The sequence below is a fragment of the Acomys russatus genome, chromosome 11 (genome assembly GCF_903995435.1).
Source record: "Acomys russatus chromosome 11, mAcoRus1.1, whole genome shotgun sequence".
NCBI lineage: Eukaryota > Metazoa > Chordata > Mammalia > Rodentia > Muridae > Acomys > Acomys russatus.
Window position 1 is genome coordinate 6,450,675 of NC_067147.1, and position 22,282 is coordinate 6,472,956.

General features: G+C 43.2%; 1 protein-coding gene across 1 annotated transcript in view; it reads left to right on the forward strand.

Annotated features, from left to right (window-relative positions):
* The first annotated feature begins 4,394 nt into the window (after window positions 1-4,394).
* Tsga10 (testis specific 10) overlaps window positions 4,395-22,282 on the forward strand; it is a 104,083-nt gene continuing 86,195 nt past the window's right edge. Inside the window, exons 1-2 of the mRNA XM_051152770.1 lie at window positions 4,395-4,487; window positions 17,554-17,682. The gene's annotated coding sequence lies outside the window, so the exon portion shown is untranslated. The remainder of the gene's footprint in view (window positions 4,488-17,553; window positions 17,683-22,282) is intronic.

Sequence of the window (22,282 nt, forward strand, 5' to 3'; positions counted from 1 at the left end):
CAACTACTATGTTAATTCTGAGATCACAAACAATCTATACGTAGGCATATAGGTAGGTTACAGAATGACTACAAAGGGTTAAAGAAACAAGGAGTTTTAAATAATTTCAAAGCTGGAAACTGACAGAAATGCAAAGACACCAAACCAGCTGTAAGTTTTGAAACAGAGTGCGGCAGCTTCTTACAGAGTCAGGCTATGGGGTCAGAGGTGGATAGGCGAGCTTATTACTTGTTGCTTTGACAAAACAGCTGACAGAAGCACCCTAACTCAGAAAAAACAATTGGTCAGGGATTGCAGTTTGAGGGCATTAGGTATGGCAGGGTATGAGGCAGCTAGACACACTGGATTAGCAGCCAGGAAGCAGAAAGCAAGGAATGCTAGCTCTCCTCTTAGTCTTTTTATTTGGTCTGAGATGCCAGCCCATAGAACGATGTTGCCCACATACAGAATGGGTCTTTCTGCCTCAACTCAATTAACCCTCTCTAGAAACTTCCTTACAGGCATGCCCAGAGTTCGTCTCAATGACTCTGGGTTCTGCTAAGTTGCCTATCAATACTGACTATCGCAGTAAACAGTAAATGGTTTTCTGCATTTTTTTTTTTTCTTTTCTGAAGAATTATGTTCTGGGGACTGGAGAGATGGGTTGACAGTTAAGAGCACTGGCTTCTCTTCGAGAGGACCCAAGTTCAATTCTTAGCACCCATATGGCAGTTCACAACTGTGACACCAGTCTGAGGGCACCTGATGTCCTCTTCTAGCTTTAGTGGGCACCAGGCAGCCACATAGGGTAAAGGTATACATGCAGGCAAAACATTCATACACATAATAAAAGTAAAAGAGGAGGAGCGGGCGGGAGCGCACGTGCGCTAGGCCCAGTGGCACATGTCTTTAATCCCAGCACTAAGCAAACAGAAGCAAGCAGATCACTGTGAATTCAAGGCCAGCCTAGTCTACAAAGTGAATCCAGGACAGCCAAGGCTACATACAGAGAAACCCTGTCTTGAAAAAAAAACAAAACAAACAAAAACAAAAAAGAACTATGTTTTGTGAAGGATAGAAACACATTCCATTCAACTATTTTTTCATATTAGGCTCAAGATTTTTTTTTCAAAATTTAAAAGATTTATTTATTAATTATATATATATATATGAGTGCTCTATCTGCAGGTATGCCTGCATGCCAGAAAAGGGCATCAGATCCCAGCATAGATGGGAGCCACCATGTGGTTGCTGGGAATTGAACTCAGGACGACTGGAAGAGCAGACAGTGTTGTTAACCGTTGAGCCATCTCTCCAGCCCAAGATTCATCTCTTCAGTATTGGCCTGCTTTAAGAAAATATTGTTCCCATCCCATCCCAAGATGCCTTTTTCTATCCCTTAATAATAATGAAATAATGCAATTAGACAGTAGATATAGTCATTAAATGTTAGCATACAAGAACATGTTCAAACTGTGAGATGGAACTTAGTGGTAGAGCTGCAGGTTTAGCATGTAAAATGCCTGAGATTCAATCCCCAGCATCAAACCAAAGTCAAAATAACAGCAATAAACCAAGCTAGCAAACAATAAACCTATATATCCAGATACAAAATAGTTTTCATTTCATCTACCATGACTTGGGACAATACTATATTATTGTTTTAGACTGTGTGGTATCTTTTTTTTTTTTTTTCAAGACAGGGTATCTCTGTGTAGTTTTGGCTGTCCTAGACTTGCTTTGTAGACCAAGCTGGCCTTGAACTCAGTAATCTGCCTGCCTCTGCCTCCCGAGTGCTGGGATTAAAGGCGTGCACCCGACTGTGTGGTATCTTAACAACAGATATAAAAGTTTTTGCTTTTCTTATGTGAGATATTGTTACAAAATACTAGTGACTACAGGACAGACTATGCAACTTGGAAAGAACTAGTTCCTATCTGAAATGTAGGCAGCAGGTCAGAAAGACTTACAGTGTGAAGTACTTTTGAAGACAGATACTTGACTCTTTTCTATAGAGCCATCAGCAGTGCACTCTCACACAGCACTGTAGGAAGGTATCCGGCTCCAAAGCAAAGTCCCGAACAGCGAGTGTAACGAAGCACTGGCCAAAAAGGTGTGGGACACTCATGTTTTGCCTAGCCCCCCTTTTATACTACTTGCTAAAAAGTTTCCCATAATTACAGCACAGGGCGTTAGTAAAGACACCTGTGGGGCTGACAAGTGTCTACCTTGGATTCAGAAGGGTCTTGTCACCCTTCATTTTGTTAGGCTTCCTAATGGGCTTTGGCTACACTGAACACATCCTCTAACCAAAAGCAGCCTTTGGGTTCTTTGGTAATACGTCCCGATGACTTTCTTTACATAGCCCATGGGATGCCATCCTGTGTCAGTCCCTTCCTTCCTTGCTTTGCGCCTTCCACTTTTATTTTCTTGGGGCCTCGAGATAACACTGGCTCCAACCCACTCTCCTCGGCTCCTTGCATACAGGGATCGATCGTTCACTTCTGAACCCATCACTGGAGCTGGGTGCATGAGCAGAAGCGCCATCAGGACAGCTGGCCAGACATCAAAGGAGTGTGAGGACCTCTGTAAAGCACTGGAGACGCTTCAACTCCATTACTGAAAGGTGACAGGCGTGCCAACAAGTTCAAGGCGATGTTTCTCTGAGTGGAGTGCTGAAGGTGGTGAAAACACAAAGCTACCTTCTACCTCCCAGTGCTTATAGTTTCTTTTTTAGGAAAATATTTTATTTTTTATCTTTAATTATGTGTTTATGCATGGGTTTGTGTGTACTCAGGGAGCCCAGAAAAGGGTGCTAGATCCCTCTAAAACCCGAGTTACGGGCTCTTGTATGTCTAATGGGTGTGTGCGGAGAACGTGGAGCCTGGGAGAGCAGATCTCATGCTTGTCTGATGAGCCATCTCTCCAGCTTCCATTTACATTCATTTATATATTCTTTTGGGGGAAGATATGTACAGTCTATTGACTTCCTTGAAATCAATCTAAAACATCATGTTTCCTTGTTTGTTTACTTGTGCATGGTGTCCAGAGAGCCTAGAAGAGGGCATTGTATGCCTGAAACTAGAGTTACAGTTTGAGCCACTATGTTGGTGCTAGAAACCAAAGCCAGCTCCTCTAAAATAAGCCAGGCCGACTTTCCTGCCGTTCCTGCACCATCCCTGAGGCAGGCTGGCTAGCTAGATGACCCAGAATTGTCGAGCTCTGGGACCTTGGAGAGAGCCTGTCTGAATAAATAAGGAAGACACCAAAAGTCAACTTCAGGATACCCATGTATACGCATACATTAGTGTGTTCCCATATACATGTAAACACACACACATAAGCCAAGCATACATGCACAAAATGGTAAAACCCATAAATGACAGCTTTAAATATATAAGGGTGTGTGAGTATAGGTCATGAAACTCCAGGTGAGGGGGAAAAGGGGTTTAGGGGTTTACTGAACACTTGGGAGCCATTGGAGTGGAAAGGAAAAGGCAGGGAGGGTATAGGGAGAAAAAGGGCAGGAGGAACAACAGAAACAAAATTTGAACGCAAATGCCACCATAAAACCCATTTACTTTGCATTCTAATAGTAAAAACAGAAGAAAAAAAAAAAGGCTTCTGGGCTAAGATGGGTAGAAGAGGTTAAGTCTCCAGAAGCAGTCAAAAATATCTTTTCAAGCTAAACTAAAATAAATAAAAAATTGGCAACATAGCGCAGTGCTTTTTTCTTTCCACTTAAAAAGATTCATTTCAAGATGCAACTGTAACGCAGTTGGACGGCCAAAAAATACCACACCGGTTAAGAAAAGAAAGCCAAACAAACTTCGGGTCAAAAGTTGTCGATACAGTATTTAACATCTCGCGAGGCTTCATATTCTTGTTTTTCATCGCTAGTCTTCCTAGAGAGGGGAACTTGCAGGAAGGCTGGCATGCACAGAAGAAACGCCAGCCTGGAATGTGGGGGTTCACACACTTCCTTGGATGGGCAGAGCTGACCCAAGCCGACGGGTGTTGACCGGGACAGGCCAGCTGCCCCCTCGGAGGCTGCAACAGGGCACCCACCCGAAGGCTCCCAGAGAACAGCTTCCCGACGGTGGCTGAGCATGGGAGCAGCTCTGGGGAGTGGCGGTTTCCCTCCGCCGCGAACACCTCGGGTTCCTGGGACTGGAGCAGACATCTGCGCTGTCGCTCAGGGCCTGCGCATGCGCGCTCCGGCTGCTTCCGGAAAGGCGCGGGCAGGAAGGATGGTTACTAGGAGACCGGACGCACGGGTCGGCCGTCTGGGCGCTGCGTGGGCGTGCGCCTGCGCGGCGCGGATGGGCCAGAGAAAGACGGGCGGGCGGCTGGTCACGTCGCTACGTGCTCGGCTGCGCGCGCACGACGACTTGTAGTCCCCGCGAGAGGGCGTGTCGAGCCAGGTACGCGTGCGCACCGGGGCAGGGGGCGCGCCGGACGGAAGCGGAGCGGCGGCGCCGGGGAGGTGGAAGGAGTGGCCCCCTCAGGTACAGAGCGTGCGGGCGGGGCGCCGGCCCGCCGCCAGCTAACCGCTCCCGCCCTCTTCCCCGGGGGAGGCCTGCCGAGCGTCCGCCTCCGCCGGGGCGGGGCCCACGGGGTGGGAAGGAGGAGACAGGGGCGGGAATGGAGGGCGGGGTGGGCCTGGATCTCCCGCAGGGCGGTCGGCCCCTCAGTAGCCGGGATGAGCTCCGGGGAGGACGACGGCCCTGGAGGCCGGGGGAGGGCTGCGGAGCTCCAGGGAGAAGCCGCGGAGGTGCGCTGGGCTACCGGAGAGCCACTCCCGGGCGGCTGCAAGCGGGTGGGGAAGAGTTGACGGGGAGCCCCCGGGTGGGCACCGCTGCTTGAGCGGCTGCGTCGCGGGTCGCCGGCCGGGTGGGTTGGCTTCCAGGAGCAAACCTTACTCTAGTTTCTGGGGAGTTAAGGGTTGAGCCCAGTTCCTATGGTGATCGCTTCGCTTCCTGCCTCAGCGTGGTTGTCCCGGGACTGTTCTGCTTAGAGACACTGTGAGGTGAAGCGAAGCTGAGGCTTTTGGAAACTCTAGTTTTTTCCCCCTGAGCCCCACCCCTAACCCCCGGGTCTTTCCTCCTTTTCTTTACAGACTGGGAGGCAGGTGAAGGCGGAGTTTGAGATTTTGCATGAAAAACATCACATCACTTTTTTAAAGTTGTGTAGAGGAAAGGCAGTGTTTGAAAGTTTGTTTGAAAGGTTATTTAAGTCTCAAATAGGCGCCAGCCGTGCACTTGATACCTAAGAACGCCGAAGTCAGTACGTACAGAAGTATACGTGTAATTAATTGATTGTATATATTCCCCCAGCCAACGATTTAGACTTTTAAGAAAAGTTTGCACAAGTAACACTGTTCGGTGTTCTAACCCCTGCAGATCTGTGTGTCCCAGGATATTCGTTGTTTTAAATTTATTCATTTTAGGGGCTGGAGAGATGGCTCAGTGGTTAAGAGTACTTGACTGCTCTTCCAGAGGTCCTGAGTTCAATTCCGAGCAACCACATGGTGGCTCAACCATTTATAATGTGATCTGATGCCTTCCTCTGGCCTTCAGGGGAACAAGCAAGGAGAGCAATGTTATACATAATAAATACATGAACAAGTCTTTAAAAAATGTTTTTAATTTTCAGGATTTCAAGCATATTTTGTTCACTCTCAGGAAATAAAAAGTCACGATAACTTCAAAGAATAGTTTGTTAAAAAAGAGAATAGTTTGTTAGTATAAAGGGAAATTCTCGCATTTAACTCTGCTTTAAGAATAAAACAATTAAAAAAAAAAGAATAAAACAATTGTTTGCATTTTAATTGAGCAATGAACCAAATCCTTCAATCTTAATTATTTAGGAAGAAATAAGATGAATATTACAAAAATTAATATTCATTTCAAACCCCTAACCTTGACATTATTTAATAGGAATTTCAAAAGCATGTTTTACTTACTTTCCAAAGAAGAATCACTGTTGTGGCCCAGAGTATAACCAGGCGAAGAGAGTCTCTGGGTTGTTTTCTGCCTTCTGCATAGTTTGGAAATAATTTGGTTTTAAAGTCCTCCACAAGTAGAGGCCATTAGAGGTGTTATTTATTCCTTCACGGATCACATGCTCTTCTGCTCCCCAAATTGGCACTGTTGGCCATTTCCTTCCTTCTCTCTTTTTTTAAATTTGTTTATTATTTATATAGTATTCCGCCCACATGTGCCTGGATGTCAGAAGAGAGCACCAAATCTCATTATAGATGGTTGTGAGCCACCATGTGGTTGCTGGGAATTGAACTCAGCACCTTTGGAAGAGCAGCGGGTGCTCTTAACCTCTGAGCCATCTCTCTAGCCCCTCCTTTTTTTCCCTAATAGTTTCATCGTCTACTTAAGTGAACACACACCTTACATAGTTGGCCTTGTTACGGAACTTTATATCAGGGGTACTGTAACAGGCTCTCTACAGGGTCCTTACTCAGCGCTTAAAGATTGTATCCTTATTGTTTCTAGTTAGTTTGCTAGTTAGTGTTCCATTGTAAGAGTATACTGCAATTTACTCCTGGTAGACAGTAGGGTTTTTAAATTGTTTTTGGCAATACTCTCTGACAGACCTACGGGCATTAAAATATAGGCATCTCATGTTTTGAGCGGAGGCAGTTTGAAAGATAGTTGTTTTTGTTTTAGTTACACTCTTAGTCTCAGTCTTACATTACCAAATCCCTTTGCTCCAGAAAAACCTTCAGAAAACAACTAACTCCTTCTTGTGTTCCTAGGAGGTTTGAGTAAACATTGCTTCTCCATTGTTTCATGCTGCATCTAGGAGATAAGTTGTTTCTTTAGAGACTGGATTGTAGAAACAACATGAGTTTAGAGCTTAACTTAGAATGACTAGAAAGATTTTGTTTTGTTTTGTTGTTGGTTTTTTTTACCTTAGGAAAAGTTTGAATATATGTTTTTAATGTTTTATTTGACGTGAATACTTCATACTCTACCCAAAACATACTCACTTTTGTCATAAATATAAACATGCACGCATAACATTTTTGTATGGTTATCCACATCTTGTGATAGAGAATTCTATCCTACTTTGAAGAGTCTATAAATCTAAACTTTTGAGGAGAATTGTAAGAAAAGAAAACAAAGATTTAACCCTAGTTTAGCTTTTGCAGAACCAGCTTTCAGAATTGAATTGAAAACATTCCAGTTTTGTTTGTTTGTTTGTTTTCTGAGACTGGGCTTCTCTTTGTAACTTTGGCTACCCTGGAATTCAATATGTAGAACCAAGCTGGCCTCTAACTCACAGCGATCCACCTATCTCTGCTGCCCAAGTGCTGGGATTAAAGGAATGTGCCACCACCTGGCAATATTCCAGTTTTGCTTTTTGTTTTGGTTTTTTGAGACAGTGTTTCTCTGTGTAGCCTTGGTGTCCTTGGACTGAATTTGTAGACCAGGCTGGCCTTGAACTCAAGAGATCCGCCTGCCTCTGCCTCCCCAAATGCCGGCATTACAGGTGTACACCACTGTGCCGGGCAAATATTCCAGTATTTTAAATTATTGTATCAATATAATAAATAGACACTTGCCAAATATGTAGTGTGAGACTCAGTTTGCTTAAGAGCAATGATACTTTGTGTGTTATGTGCGTGCCTGTGTACATGTTATATGCACATGTATACATGTGTGTGGAGGCCACAATTTGGCATTGGTTTATTTTAGTCAGTTTCTACCTTACTTTTGAGGTAGCATCTCTCACTGAGCCTGGAGTCTGTCAGTGCAGCTATTCTGGTTGACCAGCAAGCCCCAGTGACCCTCTTGTCCCTTCAGTACTAGGATTATAGGCACACCGAGTCTTTTTTTTTTAAGGTTTATTTATTTATTTATTATACAGTACTCTACCTGTACATACACCTCACACCAGAAGAGGGCATCAGATCACATTATAAATGGTTGTGAGCCACCATGTGCTTGCTAGGAATTGCACTCAGGACCTCTGGACAGTGCTTTGACCTCTGAGCCATCTCTCCAGCCCATCCCCCAAGTCTTATTTTACATGGATGCTGTAATTCTTATACTTGTACAGTCAGTACTTTCCTGACCCTGATGATACATTAACTAATTAAAAAAATATATATTTTATTCAAATTTCAATTTATGTGCATTGGTGTGAGGGTGTCAGATCTTGGAGTTACAGACAGTTGTGAGCTGCCATGTGGGTGCTGGGAATTGAACCCGGGTCCTTTGGAAGAGCAGGGAGTGCTCTTAACCACTGAGCCATCTCTCCAGCCCCACATTAACTAATTTTTAAAATTTAGTATGCAGAACAGTTTCGTGATTACATTTCATACACATGGTTATATCTTGATCCTATGTGCCTCCCTATCCCCCCAACCCCCATCTTTTGTTGATTAAAAAAAAAAAAACAAAACAAAACCACATAATCTTCTATTTCACTGAAAATTAAAGTCTCACTAAATAGGAAGTTTTCAGATTACCTCTTATTTAAAATTTTTGTTGTCTTTGCTTTTTACATTCTTGTGTCAGAGTACGGTACATATTCTTTTGTTTGTTTGTTTGTTTGTTTTGAGACAGGGTCTCTCTGTGTTAGCCTTGGCTGTTCTAGACTCGCTCTGTAGACCAGGCTGGCCTTGAACCACAGCGATCCACCTGCCTCTGCCTCCTGAGTGCTGGGATTAAAGGCGTGCACCACCACACCTGGAACAGTACATATTCTTAGCTTGGGTTTTCTCATGTTATTCACCTTTCTCCTTCTACTAATCAACATTAATTTATATGTCTTGCTTGTTTCTCTGCTATAGGGCTTCATCGCCTGCAAAGACTGTAGGGAATCCTTTCTTTTTAAAACTTAATTACGTACGTGTGCTTGCCTGGCTGCCTGCCTACCTGCTTGCTTGCCAGCATGTGCACATGCCACAGTGCACATGTGGGGATCAGAGGATAACTTGTGACAGTTAGTTCTGCTCTTCTACTGTTTGAGTCCTGGGGCTCAAACTCAGGTCTTCTCAGCCACAGTGACTGTTCTGTTAAGCCATCTCACTGGCCCTGGCATTAGGGAAATATTGAAGCAGGTTTGTATATGCAGGTTTGATATTATTCATGAGAATGCCTAAGATCAGAGGTGTTGCCGTTTTAGAGTGTGGAGACTTTAGGATGTTGCGAGTACATGCTGCATCCCAGGGATGGGGCCAATGTAAACAAAAAATCCATTAATGTTTTATATGAGCCTTATGCACATGGCCTGAAGGTAATTTTCTGTAACATTTTTGGTGCACTGGGGTTTTGACTTTGGCCACTCATTAGTGGTCAACTATAGAATTTTTTTCTTTCTTTCTTTCTTTCTTTCTTTCTTTCTTTCTTTCTTTCTTTCTTTCTTTCTTTCTTTCTAAGACAGGGTTTCTCTGTGTAGCGCTGGCTGTCCTGGACTCTCTGTAGACCAGGCTGGCCTCGAACTCACAGAGATCCACCTGCCTCTGCCTCCCAAGTGCTGGGATTAAAGGTGTGCGCCACCACAGTCGGCTAGAATTTTCTATTTGTAACATCATGTCCTAACTCAGAAAGTTTTGGACTTGGGAGGATTTCAGGTTTAAAATTTCAGATTAAGGATGCTTAGATTTTATTTGCATTTTCTTGAGAGACCCAGAACTTGTTTGATTATGAGAGGGGTCTTTTGAAGAGAATTATGTGTGCTTTTCTCCTCTTGGCAGCAGTGGACCTTCCTCAACTTTAGTCTTCTTCTAACTTTTATTCTGCCTCTTTGACTCTTGCAGTTATGCTGATTCAAAGCTTATATTTTATATTTTGATTTTTTTTTTCGAGACAGGGTTTCTCTGTGTACCCTTGGCTGTCCTGGACTCACTGTGTAGACCAGGCTGGCCTTGAACTCACGGAGATCCACTTGCCTCTACCTCCCAAGTGCTGGGATTAAAGGCGTGCGCCACCACGCCCAGCTATATTTTGATTTTTAAATCTTATTTATTATTAGTCCTCTTCAGATTTGCTTTTATTCCACCACAGAAACTGCTTTGTTCAATAAAAATTCATTATTTTGAAAATGTTTTATTAACTCTAAATATTTACTGAGTAAATACAAATGTTTCATAGGTGCACATTTGTGTGTGTGTTTAAGTTTTTTGAGACAGGGTTTCTCTGTGTTGTCTTGGCAGTTCTAGGCTTGATTTGTAGACCAGGCTGGCCTGGAACTCAAATTGATCCACCTGCCTCTGTCTCCCAAGTGCTGTGATTAAAGGTGTGTACCACCACGCCCAGCAGCTAACAAGTAGACAACAGCTTAGACACCTTGGAATTTATATATTCCAGTCAAAGGACATAGACAGTAAACAGGTGAACAGATAATGGTATAATTTCAAGTATTGATAAATGCAGTTGCCTAAGTAGAGAGTGACCAAGAGAGAACCTACTTTAGGTAGGAACTGAGAGAGAAAAGACTTTTTGACATTTGAACCAAAGAGCTGATGTTGAGGGGCTGGGGAAATGGCTCAGTGGTTAAGAGCATGATTGTTCTTCCAGAGGTCCTGAGTTCAATTCCCAGAACCCACATGGTAGCTCATTACAACCATCTACAATGGCATCTGATGTCCTCCTCTGGTGTGCCGATGTACATGAAGACAGAACACTCATGTACATCCAATATGTAAATCTTTTTTAAAAAGTCAGGCGTGGTGGTGCATGCCTTTAATCCCAGCACTTTGGAGGCAGATGCAGGTAAATCTCTGTGAGTTCAAAGCCAGCCTGGTCTACAAAGTGAGTGAGGACAGCCAAGGCTACAGAGAGAAACCCTGACTCGAAAAACAAAACAACAACAACAAAAAAAAACCAAAGCTGATGTTGAGAAGATGTCAGTCAGGTAAAAGGCTGAGGAGAGAATGTTCCTGAAAGGGAGAAATGGGAAGAGAGCAATGGGAGTGGAACTCATCTTAGTTAATTTGTTTTGCACCGTTGTAGCAAAACACCATACACTTGCTAGACAACAAATATTTAATCCTAACAATTTTTCAAGTCAGAGCAACACATTGAAGGAACAGAAAGATAAACAGTAAAGTTGATTGATAAATGAAGAAGAAATTCCAGATCTTTAAAGAAAAGGCACCAACACATAGACTTTATCCTCATTATAGTAAAAAGCCTTTGGAGAGATTTTGAGCAGCCTTGCAACATTTTCAAGTGATTACTTTGATTTTAGGGTGAAGGTTAAGTTTTATGAAGCAAAGGAAGGACAGGGCAAGCAGTAGGAGACATGCAGTGATCTAGGAGGGGAGAGCGGCACTTGGTGTAGGCACATGCGTAGAGTGTGTTAAAATGGATGATGTCTTAGTTTGAGTTTGTATTGCTGTGAAGAGACACCATGACCATGGTAATTCTTACATAGGAAAACATTTAATTGGGGCTGACTTACAGTCCAGAGGTTTAGCTCATTATTCTCATGGCGGGAAACATAGTGGCACACAGGCAGACGTGGTGCTGGAGAGGGAGCCGAGGGTTCTGCATCTAGATCTTCAAGCAGCAGGAAGAGAGACACTGGGCCTGGTTTGAGTTTCTGAGACTTCAAGCCAACCCCAGTAGCATGTTTCCTTCAACAAGACCACACCTGCTCCAGCAGCGCCATACCTTCTAATAGTGCTACTTCCTATGGACCTATGGGGGCCGTTTTTCATTCAAACAATCACATTCCACTTCTTGGTCCCCATAGGCTTGTAGCCATATCATAATGCAAAATGCATTTAGTCCAGCTTCAGAAGTCCCCATAATCTATCACAATATCAACATTGTTTAAAAGTTCAAAGTCTTTGTTGAGACTCATGCAATCTCTTAACTGTAGTTTCCTATAAAATCAAAATTAAAAAGCAGGTCACATACTTGTAACAATATTATGGCACAGGATATATATTACAATTCCCAAAGGGAGGAAAGGGAATGTAGAGGAAATACTGGACCAAAATAAGACCGAAAACCAGCTGGGCAAACTCCAAACTCTGCATCTCCGTGTCTGATGTCAAAGCACTCCAGATCTCCAGCTCTTAGTTTCATTGACTACAATGCACTTTTTCTCTTGGGCTGATTCCCTTCTCTGTTAGCAGCGTTCCTTGACACCTTTCTGTCATATAAAGAACTCTAGAGGCTGGAGAGATGGCTCAGTGACTCATATGATAAAAGACTTGAGTTTAGATCCCAAGAACCCATATGCTCTAGTTTGATTTCTATTGATGTGATAAAATGCCTTGAGCAAAGAAACTTGGAGAAGAAAGGATTTATTTCTGTTTAGAGTTCATTTTAGTTACTTTTCTGTTGCTGTGATAAAATACTATGACCAAAGCAACTTACAGCAGAAAGGGTTTATTTGGAGCTTACAGTTCCAGAGGTGGAAACATGGCTGCAGACAAGCAGGCATGGCACTGGAGCATCATATAGCTCATATCCTGATCCATAAACATGAAACAGAAAGCTCACGGCAGCGGATTTTGCAACCTTAAACTCACCTCCAGTGACATGCCCCTCTAACAAGGTCATACTTCCTAATCCTCTAAGTATCCACCTACTGGAACCAAGTTTTCAAATACCTGAGACTTATAGGGGACATCTCATTTAAACCACCACAAAGTGACAGTCATGAAGAGAAGCCGGGCAGGAACTCGAGGCAGGAACCGAAGCAGAGACCATCGGGGTGATTTGCTTGCTTGCTTGCTCCCCGTGGCATACTCAGCCAGCTTTCTCATACCACGTAAGACCACCTGCCAAAGAGGAGTACCACCCATATGGGCTAGACCCTCCCACAACAATCATTAATCTAGAAAATGTTGTACAGATTTGCCTACAAGCCAGCCTGATGAAAGCATTTTCTCAATTCAAGTCCCCTCATCTCATGTGACCTTGGCTTGTGTCAAGTTGACAAAAACCAATCAGATGGTAGCATGCCGCTGAAATTGCAGATTCTGGGCTAAGAAGTGTGGTGGAGACAGGAGAAACCTTGGAAGCTTATGGGCCAGTTAGCCTGGCATATGTAGCAACAGACAAGAGACCCAGTGTAAAACAAGGTAGAACGGCTACAGCTGATACTTGAGATTGTCCTCTGTCCACCACACATGTAGACACACACAGACACAGACACACACACACACAAATACAGAGTCCAGGCAGACTGGTGGAAATATACTTTCAGAAATTGTTTATTTTTTAAAAGATTTATATATTATGTATACAGTGCTCTGCCTGCATGTATACCTGATGCCAGGAGAGGGTATCAGATCACATTATAGATGGTTGTGAGCCACCATGTGGTTGCTGGGAATTGAACTCAGGACCTCTGAAAGAACAATCAGTGCTCTTAACCTCTGAGCCATCTCTCCAGTCCCCAAAATTGCTTATTTTTAAGCTTCAAGTAAATGTTTAAAGAAGACATCTAGAAAACACGAATACCTAAATTGTTCTCTAATCTACATATGTATATGCATATACATATATGTATATATGTGTATGTCTTGTTGATGACATCATCATAGCATTAAATAACAGAAAAGATCTTAAGAATATAGAATTCAAACTGAGCTTTAAAATGATGGTGAAGTGTGTTTCTAGGTGTATGTATTAAGAATGTGTAGAATCATTCCTGGTGCTAGTCATGGACTAAAGTTGTCAAAGTGGAAGGGAACAAAGTATGAATAACTTTGCATTTTGGGCAAAAATAGATGTTGGCAATTCAGAGTGAGGTGGGTAGGCACTAAGGACTACAGGACAGCTTTCTAGAGTTGCAGGGTCTTAGGTGCTGTGACTGAGAGTCTGTGTTTACACAACACTCCTTTGTGATTCATATGCTTACCAAAATTTAAAATTAGTTGCCAGAGTGTAAAGTTATTTATTCTGTTTTCCTGAGTGAAATATTTGTAACTAGGAGCACACTTCTCAATAGAAACTATGTGAAAAGTGGTAGGATTTTTATACAGCTCATAAAGTCCTAAATGATTCATAACGTCAAGTAGTTTATGAGATATATGCTGATGTTCCAGGCTGGATAGTAGCTAGAAACGAATAGAAATGTATTTTCTATCTTTTTTAGGGAAAGGAAAAGAAGGAAGTAGATCTGCCAACCTGCTTCCTTGCCAGGCTTTACCGGGTGTGCTTAGGCTATTAGTAGGGAGATCTTTTTTCCCCCCGGATGGGGTTTCTCTGTGTAGCCTTGTCTGTCCTGGACTGACTTTGAAGACCAGGCTGGCCTTGAACTTGCAGAGATCCATCTGCTTCTGCCTCCCCAAGTGCTGGGATTAAAGGTGTTCCTGGCTGCAGTAGGGATATCTTGATTTTGTAAATTCCTCAGAGTGATGTTGGAGACAGTTGTTAAGGAAATGTCTAGAACGGTGGCTCTCAGCCTTCCCAATGCTGTGACTCTTTAACACAGTCCTTCATGTTATGGTGACCCCTAACTATATGAGTATTTTGTTTTGCCTCTGCTATGTATTGTAATGTAAATATCTCATGTGCAGAGTACCTGATATGTGACCCCCAAGGCGTTTTGACTCACAGCTTGAGAACCATTGGTTCAGGATTGCTTTGTAGATGAACTCAGAGATCTACTTGTTTCCCCAGTGCTGGATTATAGGCATGTACCACCGTGTTCATCTGCAAATTCTTACTTTTAACAATGATAGCCTTGATTCAGGAAAATAATACCTAAAAAAATTAATTAATTTATTTATTTATTTTATGTAGATGAGTATCTGCATATATGGCTGTATACCAGAAGAGGGCATCAGATCCCAGTATAGATGGTTGTGAGCCACCATATGGTTTCTGGGAATTGAACTCAGGACATCTGGAAGAGCAACCAGTGCTCATAACCACTGAGCAATCTCTCCTGCCTGGATAATACTTTTTAAAATAACATAATTTCTTAGATATTGCTAAATAAAAATGCTGTGGAGTAGTGAAACTACTATGCTAACCTGGGACACTTAGAGCATTTTTTATTTTGTAGATGTGCATCTGTATGATAAATTGCTAGAAATGAAATAATTTCCATAAACTATCATTTTATACTACCACAAGTGATGATGTATAGTTGGGATAAGTTAGATATCAGTGGCTAATAGTGCTTAAGTACAAGCAAGAGGACCAGGGTTTGAATCCCTAGCACCCATGCAGAAGAACAGGCATGGATATGCGTGCTAGTAAGCCCAGCATAGGAGAATGGAGACAGGTGGATCTCAGTGGCTCTCTGGTCAGACAGTCTAGCTGAAATAGTGAGCTTCCAGTCTCAAAGCAGTAAAGTAGAGTGCAATCACAATGTCCTGTTCTGATCTTAACATTTGTACACTTTCATGCATATTAAACACACACACACACACACACACACACACACACACACACACACACACACACACACACACACACAGAGTTCATATATCCAACTTATAGGCCTTTGTCAAGGTGGTCGATAAAAGGGAGTCTTCGGTATTGTTTTAATTCATGTCATATCTTTAAAGGGTATTGTTGAATGTTTCTGTAAATTTTTTTTTTTTTTTTTTGATTTTCGAGACAGGGTTTCTCTGTGTAGCCTTGACTATCCTGGACTCACTTTGTAGACCAGGCTGGCCTTGAACTCACAGAAGTCCGCCTGCCTCTGCCTCCCAAGTGCTGGGATTAAAGGTGTGAGCCACCACGCCCGGCTTGTTGAATGTTTCTGTAAATATTAATATTCTTTCTCCAATTTTCTGTTAGAATATGTCTTTTGCCTTTCTACTTATAGAACTTGTAAATGTTAAAGAAAGTATCTCCTATGGATGGGCAGCAGACTCTGTGTTACTGTACAGTGGCAATAGCTAATGTGACTAATGACTGCTATATTTGACAAGCACAGGTCTGGAAGTAGACTCGTGTTTGCTACCAACTCATATTCTTGAGGAATGTGATAGAAAAGGGCATGTATCTTCAAAAAGCATGTTCCGTATCAGTTTTATTTGGAAGGGATAGATAAAAATTGTTTCCTGTTGCCATATTTTTTCTTCCTTTAAAAATTTTTGGGATTACATTTTTTTGTTTGTTTTTGAGACAGGGTTTCTCTGTATCGCCTTGGCTCTTTTGTACTTGCTTTGTAGACCAGGCTGTCCTTGAAGTCACAGAGATCTGCCTACCTCTTCCTCCCGAAGTGCTGGGATTACAGACATGTGTGTCACCACACTCAGCTTGAGATTTTTTTCTTTTTTTTTGAGACAGAGTTTCTCTGTGAGACAGCCTTGGCTGTCCTGGAACTCTCGTTGATCAGGGTGCCTCAGACTCACAGAGATCAGCTTGCCTCTGCCTCTCAGATCAAAGGTGTGCACCACCACACCTGGCTCGAGAGTGTATTTTAATTACAGCATTTCTCCCATTCCTTTCCTCCCTGCAGAGTCTCCCATATTCCCCTCCCCCTTCGAATTCATGGTCTCTTTTTTCATCAGTTGGCATTACATGTGAGTACGTATTTGTATATACATAAGTATTTCTTATAACCTATTGAGTCCATGTAACGTTACTTGTGTGTAGTTTTCAGGGCTGACAGTTTGGCACTGGAATAACCAATTGTTGGTTCTTCTCTGGGGAATATAATTTCTCTTGCTCCCAGCTTTACTTGGTTGCCTGTAGTTGTGTGTAGGGTTGAGATCTCATTTCCCCACGCAGTTTGGCATATGCTTTGGTGTCCTCCTTGCTCAGCTCACATTTGGGCAGTCCTGTTGGTGAGACTTTAATGGATGTAGTTTCTGATGTCACCAGGAGACACAGTCTCACAGCAAGCTCTTTGATCCTCTGCCTCTTACAGTCTTTCTGCCCTCTCTTCTGCAAGGTCCCTGAGCCTTAGGTGTGGGGGTGTTTTGCAGATGTGTCCACTGGGACTGGGCTCCACGACTTTGCCTGTCGGTTGGTTGTGGTTTTCTGTAGTGGTCCCCATCTGTTGTAAACAGACGTTCCCTTGGTGAGGAGTGAGGCTTACCTTTATCTTTTGGGTATATGCATACATGTTTGTAGATTGTTGTTAGGGAGTGTGCTGGCTAGTACGTTTGTAGCACATTAGTAGAGTCTCCGCCAATAACCTTGATGTCACTAACACTGATTAGTTGTCTAGGTTTCCAGTACCAGGCATTAAATCTCTCTTGAATTATCTCTTTTGTTTCATTTAAAAAGATTTATTTATGTTTATTTATTTCTGTGTGTGTGTCTGTGTATTTGTGTGTGTTCATGTGCACATTGTATACATGGGTACCGACAGAAGGCTAGAAGGAGGCATCAGATCCCTTGGAACTGGAGGCATTCATGGGCTACCTCCACCCCGGAACTCAGTCCTCTGATTAAGCACTCTCAACTGCTGGACCATCTCACTAGCCCCAGGTTTTATACCATAAAACCTTAAGGAAATATAGCTTGGTAAACTCCACTTTACTGATGAGAAAGTTAAAAACAATAGAAAATAGGAATGAAATAGAATGTTACTAATTTTCAAAACTTAATGCTGTGCGAAGTCACACCTCTTTTTTAAACGGAGCGCCTCTCTATTATATTTCATTCTTTCTACTAGGTCACCACCAAGGAACATCAATTTGGTCTCGGGGGTCCAGTTTCCGAAGCTGGAAAAAACCAGAATACTCTCCAACTAGAACAAGAAGTGAGAAACCAAGATAGATTCATCTCTACACTGAAATTACAGGTTGGGTTGGCCTTAGTTTACATATTAATACTTATCTTAATTAATTTGGCATGTGGATGCATTTCAAAACAAAAAATGGAGAGTAATTAGGTTGTTTAAATCTAATGATTTTAAAGTCACTTTTTAAAATAACCACTTTTATATAATAGACTCAGAGTTAGTGAGGGAAAACTATGTGTCATGTGGTGTCTTTTTTCTTTTTCCAGGATCTTGCCCATGTTGGCCTCTATCTCATAACAATTCTTTTGTGTTAGCCTCACAAACTCTGGAGTTACAGTGTGGGCCATGCCATGCACACCAGCTACTTGTTAATGTGGACTCAACTGTTTCCAACCGTGTGAAATAGTGGTCACCTCGTTGACAGACATTGCTGTTAAAGTCCCAAGTGGTCAAGGAGTTACAACACTTAGTTAGCAAGGAACAAGTAGGATTTCCTTGAACTTCCAAGTCAGCAGAGATTTGAATTGGTATAGCCCAAGAATAGCTACACAAACCACTCAGGCTCTGGTCTCAGTCGGATATGGATGGTTTATTAAATGCATACCCAAACGACTCATGAGCCAAACTGTGACATTGACCTGTTTTTAGGGCAGCCCTTTTATAGGAGAACCAAATGCAGAAGACAAGGTGAGGGAAGTAATACACTATAATACATTTGGGCAACTAGACAAAGTATTCTCAGCTAGCCTTTGAGCGGACTGGCTCCAAGTGGGCTAAGTGAGGCAGTGGTTAGGGTCTTCCAGAGTACAACCAGAGTATGGCCAAGTGCAGAGATGACATAGAGTGCAAGCAGAGTGTAGCCAAGTGTGGAGGCAGCAGAGCACGAGTTATGACACCACTTAGTCATAGTGAAATACAAGGTCACCTTCACCCTCTGGCAGCATCTGTTAGTGTCAGCTATGAATGGCTACTTCTAGGAAGCAGTTAAAAACTTTTGAACTTAATTTCACCTCATACACAAAAATGGACACTGAATACTAAGTGGCTCCAGCTATGTTACAAAGAGCAGGCCTTAACAGAATATAGTACTCCGTATTACAGGGTTGGGACCGTGTATTCTCCCGGTGCTGGGCACATGGTACAATAACGGCTCTTAGAACAGACCTTCTAAGGTCTGGGGATGTAGCCCAGTTGATAGAGTACTTGCCTAGCATTCACAGAGCCCTGGGTTGACCCCCAGCACCACGTAAACTGGGAATAGTAGAGCATGTCTGTAATGCTAGCACTCAGGAGGTAGAGACCCGAGAGTCACAAGTTCAAGGTAATCCTCAGGCTTCACAGTGAGTTTGAAGCCAGGCAGGGCTACGTGAGACCCTGCCTGGGGTGGGACAGCAGGGACTTCGGGAAAGATAAAGTAGACGTATCATTCTCTTTCCTGTGTCCTCCTGTTAAATACAACTTCAAACTGTTCACATTATATATAAAGCAGTACAGCACCTTCCTCCCTCTTATTAAAATAGATTGTTTTCTCATGCAATATGATCTGAATACAGTTTCCCTTCCCTCTACTCAGAGTCCCTTCCCACCCCTCTCCTGCCCTTTCTGTCTGTATTAGAAAACAAGAGGCTCCTAAGAAATAACAACCAAACATAAAAATATAGTAACATAAAGCAAAAACCATCTTATTGAAAGTTGGATAAGACAAACCAACAGAAGAATAAAAGAGCCTCAAGAGCAGGTACAAAAATCAGAGACTCACTCATTCACACATTCAGAGGTCCCAGAGAAGTAGGATCTGAAAGCTGTAGTCTATGTGCAGGTGACCTGGTATAGGTTCTGTTAGTTCATATGAGCTTTGCTTTGTTTGTTTGTTGTTGTTTTTTTTAAAAGAGGGCCTTCCTCTCCTGGTATCCTCTGTCCCCTTTCTCTCTCCTACTCCTTCCACCTCATCTTCTCTGGAGTTCCCTGAGCTCTGAAGGGAGGGGTTTGATGGTAAGTGACATCTTGTTTAGTGCTGTGTGTTTCAAGGTCTGTCTCTCTGTGTAATGTCTGGCTGTGGGTCTCTGTATCTGAACCAGTTTGCTCAGAAGGAAACCTCTCTGATGATGGTGCATATGGCACTGGTCTCTGAGTGAAGCCGAGTGTCATCAGAAACTATTTCATCTTTACTTTTCCGCTGCACAAGGTTCCCATACCACCCCTCAACTGCTCTTCAACTCTAGGTGTCTCTCTGCTCCCCCCTAGCTTCCCATTTTCATGCCTCCCCGACTCAATCCCACCCATAACCTCTATTCTGTTTCCTTCTCCCAGGGAGATCCATGTGTCCCCTCTTATCCCTTCCTCTGTGGCTATCTTCTTGAGAGTTTTGGATTGTAGCTTGGTTATCATTTCTTTTTTTATTTTTTGATTTTTCGGGACAGGGTTTCTCTGTGTAGCCTTGGCTATCCTGGACTCACTTTGTAGACCTCAGCAATCCACCTGCCTCTGCTTCCTGGGTTTAAAGGTGTGTACTACCATGCCAGTGGTTATCATTTATTTAGTGGCTACTCTACAGATATAAGCAACTGCATAAAATGTAGACACAAGAATAAAGACTAGTTAGGGAATCTCAACACACATGCACACGCACATGTACACGCATGCACACACACCCCAGCATGTTATAGCTCTTATATTCTCTTTTCCTCAGTATATCCCAGAACTGATAGGCTGGCAATTTGAAGGGACCATAAGCACATGCAAAAAAAAAAAAAAAAAAAAAAAAACTAGAAAAGCACAAGGCAGATGACTGTAAGATAAGAGCTTTTTGCTCTAAAGCAAGCAGATTAAAACTTAAGACTTTTTCTGTCAGCATAGGCCAGAGTCTAGACTTGAATCCTTGCTAGGCTGTGACAAGGGACCTCAATTGTGCCTCTTCTTGACTTCATTCCTTACCTCTACCCATAACAGGAATTGGAATCAAAGAAAGCTGAGGGAGCCAAGACTTTGATGTTCATCAGGTAGTAGGGAGGTACATGGTCTTTGGTCAGTAGAGACCACAGGGGTTTCAAGATACCTGCCTTCACCCTGTAGTAAGAGGCGGCGCCCTCTGCCAGGGCATGTCAGGGGAGAGAGGCCAGAGTCAGGACTTCTCGCAAGGCCTCGCTCATGATGGGAATCTGAGTTGTTCCCCACGGGCTCTTATTTTGATTGGTCAGTCTCCACCTTGTGGTGCCATTTTAGAGTTGGGAGGTGAGGCCTGGCTGTGGAGGCAGCTCACTAGGGATTGGCCTTTGAAGGTTATAACTGCCCATGGGTGCGGTCTGCACTCTGCTTCCTTGTCCACCAAGATGTGAGCCAGCCCATTTGGCCTGTGTCAGACCATTTGAGTAAGGCTGAATTAGAAGGTAATGAGCTAATTTGCTTGCTGGAGGGAATTTCAAATACTGTTGCTTGTGTAGTGGTGGGAACCAAAGCAGGGCCTGGCTCGTGCTGGACAGGCGCACTGCTCACTGAGCTGTAGCCCCAGGTCCTGAGCCAGGAGAGCTCCACACTGCAGACTGTTCAGCTGCAGCTTGACATTGGTCACCACATTCGGACAGCTTTATAAAGAGGAGCAGGAAGAGCAGGAAGATGCGGACAATATGCATTTTGGGGGCGCATGTAATGTGTTTAAAACTGCAGCAAAAGGAAGTGTGAACAAAGCAACTATAACTGTTAATGAAGAGAAGCCATTTACTCTGCACTGGGACAATAGGAAAGGTGCCTTTAGGGGAGACCTGACTCATGAAAGGCTTTTGGACATAAAACTGAAAACCTGTTGGATAGATTTTTCTGTAAGAGAAAGCCTCAAGGGCTTCCTTTTAAAGGCAACCTAGGGAAGGCTGTCAGTGCACAGGCACTCCGAGGCCACTCAAGCTGTGCTCCCAGTTCTTGACATGACATGACATCATCTCCATGATGCTAATTTTGGAGGCATGCAGAATGCAAGAATTTAGTTATCTTGGAAGTTAACACCAATATTTTTGACAAAAGTCGAGGAAGCTGAGCAGTGCATAGCCTGGTCAGATTCCCTGCTGGGAGTCCTTCAGTGGACTTGGCATGAAGCTTTGAGGGTGAAACCCGGGTTGTGGTGGAGAAGTCAGGGTGTTGGAGATGTGGAGAACATGAGGTACCTGCTGAGGAAGCTGCAGCATCAAGTAGATTTTGTCCAGAGAGTCTTTGTGCACTACACACAGCTGGGCACAGAAGCAGAGCCACCTAACCTATTGGAGCTTGCAGTGTGACACACATACACCAGATTCCGGGCACAGAGGGCTTTGGCCTGCTTCTTCTAAATACTTATGCCACGAATTGAGTAAAAACAGGGTTTAGTGTCAAGGACAGTGGGGAACTCATGTGTTTACTGATGAACTGTTTGTTTTATTTACCTACTTAACAATAAATTGAGCAACATGTACAGAATACGTAATTCAGGATGCATATAGGAGTTTTTTATGTTGCTTAGAAGTTATTGGAAAGCCGGGCGTGGTGGTGCACGCCTTTAATCCCAGCACTCGGGAAGCAGAGGCAGGCGGACCACTGTGAGTTCGAGGCCAGCCTGGTCTACAAAGCGAGTCCAGGACAGCCAAGGCTACACAGAGAAACCTTGTCTCAAAAAACTAAAACAAACAAACAAACA